Here is a 15,153-nt window from a genome sequence, read left to right as displayed (position 1 = left end):
TTTTGAGTTACATTGTGACAAAGGAGTGCTTATTCCCTTAATAAATATTATCCCATGCAGAGAGGTTTCCTCTTTGAACTTGTGTGAATTGACTAAAGCTTTGTTACAGGTCTCTCTGGAGAACTGACATTCAGGTTGCTGACAGAACCCTATTCTACTCTCTCTTTCTCCTCTCTGGCTTATTCATGAATAATACAGTGGTGTCCTGTGTAAGATAATTTATTTTCTCTTGAGAGGCTTCATTGTAGACTAATGATTCACATTATCCATAGGCCCCAGATTATCAATCGCAGTACAAACGTCTGTGCTTGAGGAAAGTTATTACCAGCTAAACGGATGAACTTTATGATCTAGAAGTACCAAATTATTAGGGTGCCCTTATTTGTGACTGGCCCTGAGTTCTGCATAGAAGCTTCAATGTCAGTTACATGCGTGTCAAGCTACAATGAATCACAATTCAAGAAAGAAATGCTTAAACCTAGGTACAACTGTAATGATAGTTTAACTGTTGCTAATATAGCTGCATTTCTGATATTGTGCAGATTGATACTAGCTCATTTTTGCAGTCACCATATTTTGGTTGTCATTCCACGTCCACAGAGACTGTTTCTGGAATCATTTACTTCATTTGAATAAAACTTGTATCTAGAGATACAAGCACCAGTGTAATGACTTTCATGCTTCCCTCATCCTAGTGAACTCTTAGGACTGTCCTATCCCTTTCCCACCGTGTTCTCTACTGCTGAGTTGCTGTACACTTACTCTGTATGGCTATGTCCAGTCCCTTTCCACTTGCTTATTCTGTTTCCTTATCCCCACAGACAGGTGTGTAAGGACAGAAACTCTCGTCTCTCAAGAGCAACAGTGTGGAGGAAGATGGCACACCAGCTCTAAGTTCAGGTACAAGGTCCCTGATTTGACAATCCTACCACTTGTGACAAACTAGAAATACTGGACATCTGCTTCTCATAAGTTTAAATGAAAATTTCCACAAATAAGTCATACTAGATCAACAAAAACTAGCCTGATTGGGTTGTTTCAACATTTCACTATACAGTGGAATTCATCCAGCGTTTAACTCACAGAGCTGGTAATTTTGTATATTTCCCAGGATTTCTCATTAGGAAACCTTATTTTAGCACATTTCTAATTTTGCTAGATTTAATGTTGTTTGTTTTTCTTAGAGAGGGATTCCATGAGCTTTTTGGATCTTGTTTTTATTGCTAAAATTTATGAAAATGCATCAGTTTCTAACTAGTTAAGGAAATAAAGGAAAAGGTTTTTCTTCAAAGGTAAATATTTCTATTGACCCTCCCTGGAAAAACCTTGGTGCCACTGTATTTGGAAGAGGGGTTGAAAATGTGGCAGGAAGCATGCCTTGAGTTTCTTTTCCAGTCCAAAGAAATGTAACATATGCATTTGTAAAATATGCAAGTTATGCATTCTCAGATGTTTTTCAGTTTTATTCTTTAAATATCACTTCTGCACTAGACAGTCTTCTGTCCAACCCTAAGTGGTTTTATTACTTTTGTTTACCAGTCTGCAGTAACTGCAGAGTATGATTGATACTGAAATAGGGACACTGGCTTTCCCGTGCATTCGGTTATTTCAGTTAGTCCAGTGAATGTTCTTTGTAAATCTGGTTTTCATCTGTGTTGATGAAAGTATGAGGTACCAATCCATAGTCATAGAAAACTGCAGTAGATAACTGTGCTATGGATCTAAAGGTTTCATCTCTTATTACATATATCGGTCACTTAGATCATGCCACATAATGGATTTAAAAAAAAAAAAAAATTCCTAAAAGTTTGAAAGTGATTTTGCATACAAATATCTTGGATGTGATATATTCTGGTGTTATCTCGGGCATTATATAATCCTGTAAACACCTCAGTTCCCAAGTACTATTCTCCTTTAAAACAATATGTCTGTTTCTTATAATGTGCTTTAACTTGTTATTCTGTACAGTATACTTTTTGTCGCAGTGTTATCAAGTTTCTCTTTTGAGAGAAGTGGAGAAAAACAAAATAAAACTTCAGGGAGATGGGAGCCATCTGCCACTGTTCCAAAGAACACCAAGGGGATTTCATCACTTTTCTGTTTTTCAACCAATGGCAGATTGTGCTAAGTCAGGCACGTATTAATTTAAGAAATGCCAGTGTTACTGATTCATAAAGCTTTCTAAAAAATTGACTGGCCCATATTGCTTCAGAAAACATTTTCAGTGATCTATCTGAAGCAAACCATATGGACATTTCAGCTGATCAGATAGGAATCAAAAATAAACATTTGGGCAGCACACTATAAAAGCAGTTTGCCCAAATAAATACGGAGATAATTATTGACAATTACTAGAGCTGGTCAAGAACAGAATTTTATATTTTGGAAAAAACTTTTTTTCCTGCATTTATCGAAAATGGAAAAATTACAAAATGAAATAAAACCAGAATCAATCAAAATCTTTCATCTCAATACACAAAAACAGTTCTGGTTTGTTTTGAACTTTCTTGATTTTCCAATGATACAGTTTTGTTAATATTCATTATAATATTAACATATTTATATCTAATATATTCCTAAAGTATATATCCAACGTATTTATATTGGATATTAATTTTTCCATGTTGGAGAAGTTAGCTTAGGTGGCTTAGGGTTTCATCACAAGGATTTTGTGATGCCATGCTTCTTTCAAAATTACTTTTTTAGACTAGCTGTGGTCCGCCTAATGCATAAATAAATAAATAATTCTGCCTCTTAGACTTGATACCTTTGTGAAGGTGCCATTTATTCTCCACTTAATTATTTCCCTTTAAAAACTGAGAATCTTTCACAAATTTTCATGAATTAGAAGCATGAGGCTAATAGGGTTTTCTGTGTATCTGATGCAGTCCCCTCCTTCCATAGACATAGCATCATGTAATACTGTTATAAACTTTAAAGGGAGCAAAGCTTTTTCTCCTTGCTATTCCTATAGGAATGCACTTACAGAACTTGCGTGTTAAAACATCTCACAGTTTCCAGGCTAAATTTATTGATTGCCAATTAAGAACCATTTGCTATTATGCTCACATTTTCTTTTAGTTCACATAGCTATCTTACGTGTTGAGCCTTCCTGCAGACATCCAGGATTCTTCTGGCCTTTTTCTTGCTAGACTGAACAAGCTCTCTGTCCTCTGCTTATGATGCTTCATTTCGGATAATGCCAGCAGCCTTACGCTTCACTTATTTCACTATGAATTCAAATTGAACATGGATGAACATAATAGTGGTAGTACACTTATTCACTGCATATACTGAAGATGTTGCAGGTATGTTTGCTTTTACTGACAATAAAAGCTGCTCTGTATAATTAAGGTAGAAAACAGCTTTTCACTCTTCACTGGTTTTAATATTAGTTAGAGGACCTCTTGTTGGAATGTTTAACTATAGGCTTCTAAAGTTATGAGAGTTCCTTAAGACTGCTTTAAATAGTTGCTTAAAAATGTATCTAAAAACAAATGAAAGGTATGGCTGCATAGTAAAGATGCATGAGATTATGTTTCCTGTATTGAAATCCATTGTTTCAGTGGAAGATTCCTAAAAATTCTACTACAAGAATTGATGTTAGTGAACAAGCGTTGTTCGTCCAAATGAAAGCTCAGGTGGAAGTGAAAGCCAAGCAAAATCCTTTTCTTTTCGTGCATCATCACCATCCATAAATATTCCATAAGCTCAGTTAGAGCCTAAGCTACACCTGTAAAGTTCATTTTGCAGTGAGGTTGCAGAACTATAAATAAGGACAGGAATGATTCTGCAATTGGTAATCCAGGTCAGATTCTCAGTGGGTATAAATCATCAGACATTACCAACTTCAGTGGAGCTCTTCTTATTCTTAATACCTGCCATGCAGTTTATATGCCTGCCAATGTTTGGTGAGAGAAAAGAGAACATAGCTCACTTTCTCATAGGCTCTTCAAGGCTCATGCAATAAAATAATGTATTGTTTTGACATTAAAGTAAAGAGATGAGATTTGGAATACAAAGCAGAGATAAGAGCAGCTGAGTAGGAAGGTGACATTCCAACAAGATCATTTTTTCTGGTGGCTCTGTATTTGCAAATTTTGATATATTATGATCTAAAGTAGATGGCTAAAGTTATCAATGCAGGATAAATTCTGCACTGCCATTGTCAGAGCAGTTATTTATGTGCCAACAAGATGCTATAACATAGAATATCAATCACAGAGTAGAATAGCTGCCAATTCTAGTCTTCATTTTTCTGTATTTTATGGAACCACTAATTCTATTCTACTTCTAGCTGAATTTCTGTGTTACTGGATTAGCATAGCTGCAATCTTGTGCTTTGTGTATGCCATATATTTGAATGAGTATATGCTGCAAACATATTATTCCTATGAAAATAAGTTTGTGATTCTGTAGAACACATTCAAAGATGAGTTGTTGGATTATAACGCTTTGTAAAACTTGCAGTATAAAAGCATAGCCAGAGCTACTCTACGCTGATTTGATTCCATATGCTAGTTTCTCCTCAGTGAGCATATCTTCCTTCTTAGGTTTCCGTCCAGCTGACAGGGATGGAACTTCCAATGCTACTTCCTTTCTACTACCTCACTGTGAGACTGAATCCTTCGTTCCTGGGTGGCAGCAGGAACCTTCTGTAAAAAACAGAGGTTTTTGTTCTCCAGCAATGAAAAAAACTGTACATAAGCTAGGTATATAATTCCATTTTTATCCGGGCATCATAGTTTTAGCAAATCAGTCTTTGAAGTATCATCAGAAGGGAAAAAAATGTCAAAGTCCAGCTCTCATAATCATTTTTTCAGTTCTCAATTAAAATTAACATTTGCCTTTCCCTCGTGAAGCTCTTTTTTATTTATTCAAGTTATTCTTGGGAATTTGATATCATTGCTGATCTTACAAAAAAAAAAAAAAATCTTTGTAAAAAGTAATTGAATCTATTGTTTTTGTTTTAAGTATAGTTTTATTTTTACAGGATTCACAGTCTTCACAGTCTTAAGGTGCAAGTATATCTTTGCACTGAAAAAAAAAAAGCAGAGTGCATTTACTATACACTTTTAGGCAATATAAGACCAAAAGCATGTACCAGATATACTTTGAAATGAAAGCTTCTATGTGCACACACATCAGTTATATGGGATTCCAAGATCTGAACTTCATGTGGTCTTAATGCCCAACTATTCCTGAGCCTCAGCAATTATGACCAAACAATACATGACTATTCATGGAAAACAGGTTCTTACGTCTGTTAAAGGAATGTAAGGGCATGTGTAGAACTACCTCAGAATAGTAATTGAGATAATGACATATAAAAGTTTATCTTATTAAGGGCTACTGGAAGACTCTTCCAACCTAGAAATTCTGTGATTCTGTGATTCTGTGACTCAGGTGGGCTTCCACTTTAAATCAAATCCAAGGAAATGAGTTGATCACTTCCTGAAAAGGTTAATCACCCAAGTCATTTGTACTTCCTTCCCCTTGAGGGGGAAACACAAACATTAATAATTCCTTCTGTTAACTACTTGTTCAGTATCGTTTAAATCCTTTCAACTTGCTGTGCCTATGAAAAGTACTACATCAGCAACACTGGAGAGTAACTACAGGTTTTTTTTCCACAGTATCAGGTACAATATGGACTGCTGCACAGTAAGCTTCTGTAAGAACCATATGGCTGATTTAGAGGAGGTCATATAAATTCCTAATTAAACATACCAAAATTCAGTGAGAGACTAGGCTATGTTGCTCTTTGAAAGCACTATAAATCAGTGTACCCTTTTGTAGATTTTATTAAAGTCTAATAAATAAAAATAATCTGAAGCAAGTACGGTGCTAGAAGTGCTTCTTGCCAAAGTGAGAATAAACTATACAATTACCAAATCAGGGTAAGAATATTTTTGTATGTTAATATTGCATTATAAGCAGAGCATGATATTAGTCAAGGTGCCAGATGAATATAATCAATATTGAAACTTTTATGTAGAAGGGCAAGAATGTATTCCATTTACTTTTAAATGAAACTAAAGAATTTGATTAGAAGTCATGTTTCCAGATTATTACCTAATATCTCGAGGCTCAGACAAATGGTCACATTATCCACCTCAACGCTTAAACTGTAGAATCTGTCTAAAGTGTAAACTTTAGCTCTCAGAGAATTAGAAAGGAAATACACTTTAACTGTTAATATTACAAAACTAGAAGATGAGAAAGATGCAAAACAGTAAGTTTTAGGGGAATAATTAGTTACAAATATAGGTGAGGTAAAGGCAAATATGATACTTGATGATCCTTAAGGGTCCCTTCCAACTCAGGATATTCTATGATTCTATGATACAAGAGTGGATAGAGTTAAGGCATTTCAGGAATGTGGGTGCTTTTATTAAAGCTTAATGTTGGACATGAAGAGCTGGAGGATAAGATAAAACACAAAGTTCAACCTGCAAATGAGAAAATGTGATGTGTAACAGGGATTTATGGCAGAATAATTATCCTTGTACCTCACTTGAAAAATATTTAAAAGCTGGATGTTTCCTGGGTTTTTGACTTTTAGTCTTTCCATAGTAGCTGTTAAGCCTGGAGAGCAACATCTTATTGAATTGCTGAGAAAACTTGTTTACTTAATTTTTATCATAGCTTTTAACAAACTTCCAAAAAATTGAATGGGAAACATGGCTTAGTATCCAGTCATGTGATTCAATCACACCAAAATAAAATTTATGCTGACATCATCATACAAAAAATTCACTTTAAGCTATATATATATATATATATATATGTATTTTTTTTTTCGAAATGGCCACATGCCATGAAATTCTCACATAGTCAGAAATGAAAAAGCAGTTCCTACTTCTTAGTCTGAGTCAGAAGCCTAGGGTATCACCCTGCTTTTTTAATGCAGATGCAGGTGCCAACCTATGTGAAGTCTCAGTACAAAGCCAGCTGGCACCAGACACTTGTTGACCTGCAGACCTGAGCTGGGAACTACAGGAGTCAGATCCAGAAAAATCAAAGTATTCAGTTTTAAAAGAACTTTAATGAAAATGAATCACAAACCAAATGGTGCACTATAAATATTTCAAGAAAGAAATACATAAGTAGTAAAATTTTATGTTCCATTAGGAAAGAAAAGATACTTACTGCTGGAATCCTAATAAACCTTACAGTGTGAAGAAGTACTAAAACATGGAACAGCCTGTTGGGGCTAAATTATCTTTGTGCTTTAGATGTTAGATCAAGGGAATGCTTGTCTTTGTGTATCTATCTGTTTTGAAGATGGGTCCCTTTGCAAAAGTGTGAAAGTTCCTGTTATTTATTACATAGTAATAGAGTCATAAAATAGTTTGGGTTGGAAGGGACCTTTAAAGATTAGATTGGGTGTTGGACTATACAGTCACTGGCATAAAGGGTGTCCTTTTACAAATACATTAAGTGGATGCACTAAATTTACTATCTTGTTTCTAAGCAGAGGTGATCTTTGTGCTCTGCAAAAAGATCTATGTTTTTCCTGTTTCCTGCTAATTTTACAGTTGGAAAAGTCTTTTTGCTCTGTTTTTACAGCAAGTTGCATAGCACAGTTTTGGTCAGTGACCAGAGCTCCTAGTTGCTGCTGAAAGTCCGTATACTTAATCCTCTTCTTATAAGTTAGCTCCGTAATAAGTTGACAGTATTTTTTTTACTTTTTTTAGTAAATCAAACTGCATATTTATCACTAACAATGATAATAGTCATAATGAAATCTCAAAAATCTTTTCTCTGACCTCCTTGTTGGAGGTTTGAAAGTTGCAGAGTCCTACTAATAGGCAGATATAGTCAGAAATATATTATTGTCTCTAATTTTTGGCTAAAAAATATATATTTTGAAAATACAATGAACTTTTGCTAGAGAGGTGATTGTTAATATCAAGTGTTAAATTTTTAATTGCAATAATCAAATGCTTTGGCCTAGAAAAAAGTTTAACTCAGTAGTAAGAGCCCTTAAAATGTATTTATTTGAAACACATGGATTTTTTTTTTTTTGACAAAAGTACTTTTCAACAGAATTTCAGAATAAAAATGGAATTTTATCTAGTGATAGTGAATGAACAAGACTTTTAAGGTAATAGAGAACAGAAAAGCAATGTCTTTTCTGGTCATTTTCTTATTTTAAGAGAGTGATTTTAAAAAACTATGGGCTCTCAACAAAAACAAATTTTCGTTCTTAACAGGTAGCTGGAAGAATTAAAAGAAAGCATAGTAAATCTGACCATTTCCCTGTTAATTTTCTTCCATTTCAGAATCTGACTCTGTTCAATCACTGAAGTTTTTTTTAATTGAAGTTATTTGAAAGAAATGAAAAGAATTAGATATTGCAGATAGTGTTGCAGAAGTAGCACAAGATTTTTTGGGGGGACAGTGGCTGAAGAAAATAAACTGCGCACATAATTTTATATGTCCGTAGTGGTATTTGAACTTGGTATTTCAGATGCTGTGTAGATAAAACACTACATCACAGGTAGAACACAACGTTAATAGAAACAAGGTATTTTCTTAAATCTTCCTCCATAAGTGTCACCTGTGTTCTCTCTGCATGTGAACAGACAGAGGGAGAGGGAGACTGGGAGAAACTGGTCAACAAAATATCTTTCTGTTCCTGCCATTCTGTCCTGACCTGACTTACTGTTGCACTTGAACATCAAATAGTCATGTCTGTGTATCACATGCTCCTTAGAAATGATACTCTGAAAATAAAACTAGACTCTGGAGAAAGAAGAGAACAGAACTGGAGAAAACTGAGGAAAACAGAACTGATTTGGGAGGGAGGAATCTGTCAAACAATATGACATCCAAATAAAGAAGGAAATGTGCGAGTTACAAAATGGATGATGAGGGGTGAGTACAGATGTCCTGCAAGCACAACTTGTGGTAACGATGTAGCCTTTCTTTGTTAGCATTCTTTGGTCATAATAATATATATATGTGTGTGTGTATATATATATATATATATATATGTATGTATAAAATCCTATTATAAAAGTTAAGGAATCAGAGAATGAAAGAGATGGGAAAGACCATGTGTTCATGTTGTGCACCTCCGTGCCTATAGAGTTACTCCCTGTTATGCACCTATCTGAATTCTTATCTAAACAATTGTGCAGTAGTCATCCATGTGTCCCATATTGCTTAGGAGGAAACCATTCTATTCTAGAGTGAAAATAATTCTGATTTTTCTTCATGGTCTCTGTTTTAATATATCACTTATCTCATTTCCATTGTCACAGTATGTACTTCCTCATATTCATGTGAATTATATTTTTCTCTTTGCTTCATGAATCATAGTTGTATGTGTGGATCATATTAGCCAGTGAGAGCCTGGTACTGAATGGACTGCATGAAACTAAGAGGCTTGTGATTAATTTAGAAATCAGAGTTCAAATTTTATTGGAATTCATCAGCTGTTTTCATTGCATGGGAAAGACAGCAAGGCAGATGGGTATCTGCATTGTTCTTTGTGTTCAGTTGTTTTATTGTAAGTTATTATATTACATAAACTAATTTAAAATTGATTTTGCTCTTTGTAGAGCTAAGTGGATAGTAACTCTGGTTTATTAGATAGGTACTTAACACAATTAATGCAACGTCAGTAATTCTACATGGCCATGATTAAATGTCTTAAAATTTTCATCTCAACCCCACTATAATTAGCAGTGGGTGCAAGGCTCTCTACTTACTTATTTTTTTGTGACAAAATACAGATTGTAGAAAATAGTTTAAGATTTCTGTCTTTGTAAACTGTAGCCTCAATTTCTAAAGTGTAAAATCTCTAAAAATGATACAAAGTGGGGTTCTTAGTCAAAGATCTAGGTGAATTGCTGATATGAAATGCATTCATAGCTCAAGTCTATCCCTTACCATGTGTCTAAAGGGGAAAAAAAATAATGTAACACAGGAAGGAAAGGCAGACATTTTTTAAATGACAGACTTTATTGTGAACCTGTAGAATAATTACTAAACTACTGTTTTTTTTTTTGTTTGTTTTTTAAAAGACAATTACAAATTTGTTTCCTGTTAAAGAAGGATAATATATTTTTATTACTGCTGAACTGAGTACAGCTAAATGGGTTTTGCTGAATCAGTAAGATTCAATATTCTAACTGTTGTGTTCTAAAGTAGTCTCTTTGCTTATGGGAAAAGCAAATGATAATATCTTCTAAGATAAGAAAGTTCTCTTTTTGTAGTATGAAGTAAAATAGCATTTGGCTTTATGATATATCACAAGAATCTCCCTCTTGTGTTTTGGTATTTTTGAAGCATTTGGATTAAAGAAAGTACAATCAAGAAAAGAATGTTTAATCCAAAAGGAAAATGTGTTTTGCAGAGAAAGGTCAAATGAAATTCTTTATGAGTCACTTTTTTAATGCAGCAGAATGTCTGAGATTTAGAGGAAAATCTTTACACTTTCTTGAAGAGAGAGAAGCAAATTAAAACATTATTATAGTACTTGAAGCTTTATATTAGAAGAGGAGCCACTGTTTTCAGTGCCTTGTAAGGCATTACACAACAGTTCACAGTCTATGTAGCCGTAAGATATAATAGTGTGGAGAGGACTGGGCACACGCTGATTTTCCTGGTTTCACTTGATAAGGTAGTCCCCATTCAGTGGGTTATACTACTGCTTACATGGGAGTTAATGCATGGGAAGTGGGACAGAAGGAATGACTACCTTTAAAACTACCTTTATACCTAACTATAACTACCTTTTCTGCTCTTACTGCACGAAGCTTCTTCAGAGTGGAAGCACAGAGCGTAAGAGCAGCTGTATTTTGGACATACTGCAGTGATGGAAGATGAATTTTACCATGAGGTTTGTAGTATATTTGAGTGCTGACGATATCACTGAAACTGTTGTGTGCCATATTGTGCATGTCTGTGTGTGTAAAATTGTGATTAGGATCCACAGGCTCCTAAGCAACTCAAAGCAGTGTGGTTAGGAATATGATATGAATATTGGGTTTGGGCATTGGGGATAGGATTCATCTCACTCTGCACTAAGGGGATTCACCTTTCCTTAATTTTGATGCTTAAAATGTAGAAGTTCGTGTCTGACCAGTATGTCTAGGTTCCCATGTCAATAAAATGAATCAGTTTATTCAGTGGAACCAAGACAGTTACCAAGCTAATTAGAGGTACCTGCTTTTATTATTTGGGTTGACAATAACCTTCTAAATGCTGTTGACTGGAGCCTAGCTGTTGCCCAAATGTAGCTGGGTGAGCTGAAACATTCTTGGAATCCATATTATGAGCAGTGTGTCATCTTGTGCTACCTCTTCCCCATTTTCTTAAATACTTGAATAAACTGTCTGAGCTGCACATCATTGAAACAGGGATGCAGTAGTAAACTGTAGCCTTTGAATTCTACAATCAGCTTCTTCTGCGAGTCAGCCAAGAATATAAATTACATTGACAATGTCTTTTCTTAGCAAAAGACTACCGAAGTTCAGATCTGTGGTTTTTTTTGGCAAGAATTTCTTCTGAGTTACAAGGACATTTTGAGTAACAGGGAGATACCTGAGACTACCTATAGCCAGTTACTATGAAGAAAAAGGACTATAGAATATTTTCATTGGACAATTATAGCTTTTTAATTAAGGTGGTAAGGGATGTTGAGGAGAGGCAACTCCAACCCAACATTGCCTAGCAGAATAATTTTCAGGTCTGAAACAGCCTCAGAAGAGAGCTCCACACAGGTAATGCCTAGAAATATGAAACAGTCATGGAACTTTGCTGGTGTTTCAAGCATGTTTGAACAATAATGAACACAGCAGTCAAACACCAAACATTCACAGTTGGTGCCCTGTAGTAACCCATTTTATCCAAAGCAGAAGAATAGAATTCTACCACCTATTCTACCCGTTTTTTTGTTGAATACTTAAGAGTAGGAGTCAGAAAGTTGTATTTATGAAAGACATCTGTTCAAATAGCTTGTCACAATTTGCAAATTCGAGCAAAATACTATACTTACAACACATAATGTTTTCTTTGTAACAAGCAAACATTTAACATGCACTGAGATCAGAGCCTCAGACTAACTAATTCAGTTAACTAAATCATTCAGTTTTCACTCAAACTCAGCAACTACAGTCTGACTTCTTTGAAAACTCCCTAATTCATAGGATACCTACATGACCCTAACGTGCAAGTGTGTTCTGCTCTCTGGACTGTAGGTTTAGCTCCATCATTGCTACCCAATTTTCTAACAGAAATTAGAAATTTCAGAGAAAATGCAGAGAGATTAGTTGTTATAAGAGAAATAAGTTTATCAGGTGGAAGCTTTTTTACTGGAAGCTCCTTCACTGACCTACCAAGGATAAGTCTGCATCACAAAGCACATCTTCTGACAGTAACTTTATGCTCACAAATGATTTTGTTATACATAGTAGTTGGATGATGAAAAGGACACAGTGTGGTTCTAAGTATTTTATTATTTCGGATTCTTTCCTTATATGTACAGTCCCAACTATTATATTTGTCTTAGATGGAAAAACTAATTAATTTTAATTACTGGAAGGAGTAGAGATCAATATGCACCAGTTTATTCTTCTATTAAAGGATTACCCAACTGCTGTGCAAGTTATTTAGAGGCAGCGCTGTGAGAAGTCTGACCTGAATGAATTCACATAAGAACAGTATGAGGAATAAGTGAGAGAGAAGGTGACAGAGCTGAAAATAATCATGTTTACTGCAATGTGATGAGCAGCTTTAGACGAGTAAAATATTGTGTATTGAAAAGCAATAATAAAGGTAGAATGCTTAGGAGAATCGCAGAACCACAGAATGGCTGATGCTGAAAGGGACCTCTGGAGGTCCTCTGGTCAAAATCCCAGCTCAAGAAGGGACACCTACAGCAGGTTGCCCAGGCATGTGTCCAGGTAGTTTTTGAAGATGTCTGTGGGGGGAGATCTTAAAAACCTCTCCGGGCAACCTGTTCCGGTGTTCCATCAGCTTCACAGTAAATAAGTGCTTCCTGATGGTCGGATGGAACCTCTTGTGGTTCAGTTGGTGCCCATTGCCTCTTTTCCTGGCACTGGGCACCACTGAGAAGAGCCTGGCTCCATCCTCTTTGCACCCTGCCTTTAAGTATACCTTGATAAGATCCTCTATAACCATAATCTCCTCCAGGCTGAACACTCCCAGCTCTCTCAGCCACTCTTCATAGGAGAGGTGCTCTAGACCCTTGCTCACCTTGCTGATGAAACTGCTATGGCATTTGAAGCTGTGTATTTACTTAGTTGTTTTCTATTTTTTGCCTTTAGAAATATTTGCTGTCAGAATAAAAATACCACTCCCACCCTCCAAGATCTCTAGACAACTTTTGTATTATTTTATGAATTAGTCTCTGAACATCTAATTACCTATTTTCTACTTTATTTTTCTGTTGTGGAATGGAATACCGAATATGCTAAATCTTCACTTAAATGATTTTATTAGTTTTTTTTTTTTTTAATGTAGCTCACCATAAACCTCTGGAAAATACTCTTCAGTGTAGTGAACTGTGATTAAGAATGATTTGTCAGGAGACGTTTTGATTCAAGGCAGGAACTCCAGCAAGATCTTATTTTGAATGTGTTTTTAATGAAAAGTTTTTTTGTTTTTTTTTTTTTTAAACTATATCACAGGCTCTTAATGATCTGTTAAAGTAGAATAAATTATTTTTCAAGACATTTCAAAGAAGATATTAAGCTTCTTTGTTTATTCTAAAATAAAATAGTGAATTTACAGAAAAATGCAGAGCCAGAATTGGAAAATTCCAAAATTACAGATTTCACAGCAGTTTCGCCATATTGATCCATACTGGACATTTTAGTGCTATGGTACAAGGGCAAATTAAATGTCTCCAGTACTTTCTTATTAGCCCATACCCTTACAGATAGTCCTACTATGATCAATTGCGTGTAAGAGTAAGTTGCCATTGCAAATGTTGCACAAAGGCTTAGCAGTGTCTCATTAAACAACATAAATGGCTTGGCAACTAATATCCCACTGACTTTTAGTGAGGCATAGGTGCCTGTTGCCTTTAAAAACCTAGGAAGATCCCAGACTAAATAGGTATCATAGATGAGCAGTTAGTCAATGGATTTAAATTGGTTTTGAGAAAAATTCCTAAATAACTTCATTCCCTGAATTAAAGCATGGTTAATGGCAGTATTTCACATTTACTTCCTTCTTTAAAGTAGTTCTTAGGCATATCAACGAGATCAACTTCTAATTGTTATGAAAAGAGTATTGAGGTCAGGCCATCATGGGTCAAATACCAGTAGGAGGTTCCTGGGAGATGGTTTTCTGCTTGTGCCTGATGAACTAATAGAGTAGTATCAGGTCTTTGCTGCAAAACATAGCCAGAAAAGATTACTTCTATTGAAGTTTCCACACCACCTCATCAACTTTCCCAGTGCAGCATGAAGGTAGCTTGCATACCTAATTTATGACTGTGGAAGTTGTTTTGATCAAAGCATTGAGTTTGTAGGTGTTTATGTCCTTCATTGGATGTAGAAATCTTGAGAATTGTTCTACTCATAAATACAATTTCATACACAATGTTGGAACTGAGTAACTGACAAACATTACTGTTAGCTTTTGTCGCCTGAATACCTTTGTGATACTCCATGCTTCACAGATTTAGCATTAATATTGGTTCCCTAATATCACTGAATTCAATGGGGCTGTGTGTTATGTAATATAATCCTTAGCGGGAAAAATATTGATATAATCTAACTCTCAGTGACAGAGCTAATGACCTTGGGAGGACCTTCACAATGACAGAATAAATCACAGTGCCTAAGTAGGGCATCAATAGCCTTCTCAAGTAGGAAACAGCATGGAAGGACCTGAGATAGCACCTACTCCACCCCACTGCCCTCAGGCAGTATCAGCTATAGTTAACAATTCCTGTGAGATGCATGCCTGACCTAACGATGGACAAGTTCAGTGACAGGAGTTCTGTTGATTAGTACTAGAATTGTAAAAATACACTGAGACCAAGCTGTCAGCCTCCACCTGAGATCAGTAGTAATGCACCCTTGATGGGATGGGAGTTTGATGTGCTCTGTTTTGTCAGGTGTTTTTCTTTCTCCACTGGCTGACAGCCAGATACAATCTCTATAT

General features: G+C 35.5%; 1 long non-coding RNA gene across 1 annotated transcript; it reads left to right on the top strand.

Moving 5' to 3' along the window:
* Positions 1-3,193: 3,193 nt before the first annotated feature.
* LOC140003060 (uncharacterized) lies at positions 3,194-11,821 on the top strand. Its single transcript, XR_011811009.1, has 4 exons — positions 3,194-3,308; positions 4,554-4,712; positions 8,723-8,883; positions 10,773-11,821. It is a non-coding gene; the product is annotated as an uncharacterized lncRNA (long non-coding RNA).
* Positions 11,822-15,153: the final 3,332 nt, after the last annotated feature.

The sequence above is a fragment of the Anas platyrhynchos genome, chromosome 8, assembly GCF_047663525.1.
Source record: "Anas platyrhynchos isolate ZD024472 breed Pekin duck chromosome 8, IASCAAS_PekinDuck_T2T, whole genome shotgun sequence".
Taxonomy (NCBI): Eukaryota; Metazoa; Chordata; class Aves; order Anseriformes; family Anatidae; genus Anas; species Anas platyrhynchos.
This window is presented reverse-complemented; position numbering and strand designations above follow the sequence as displayed.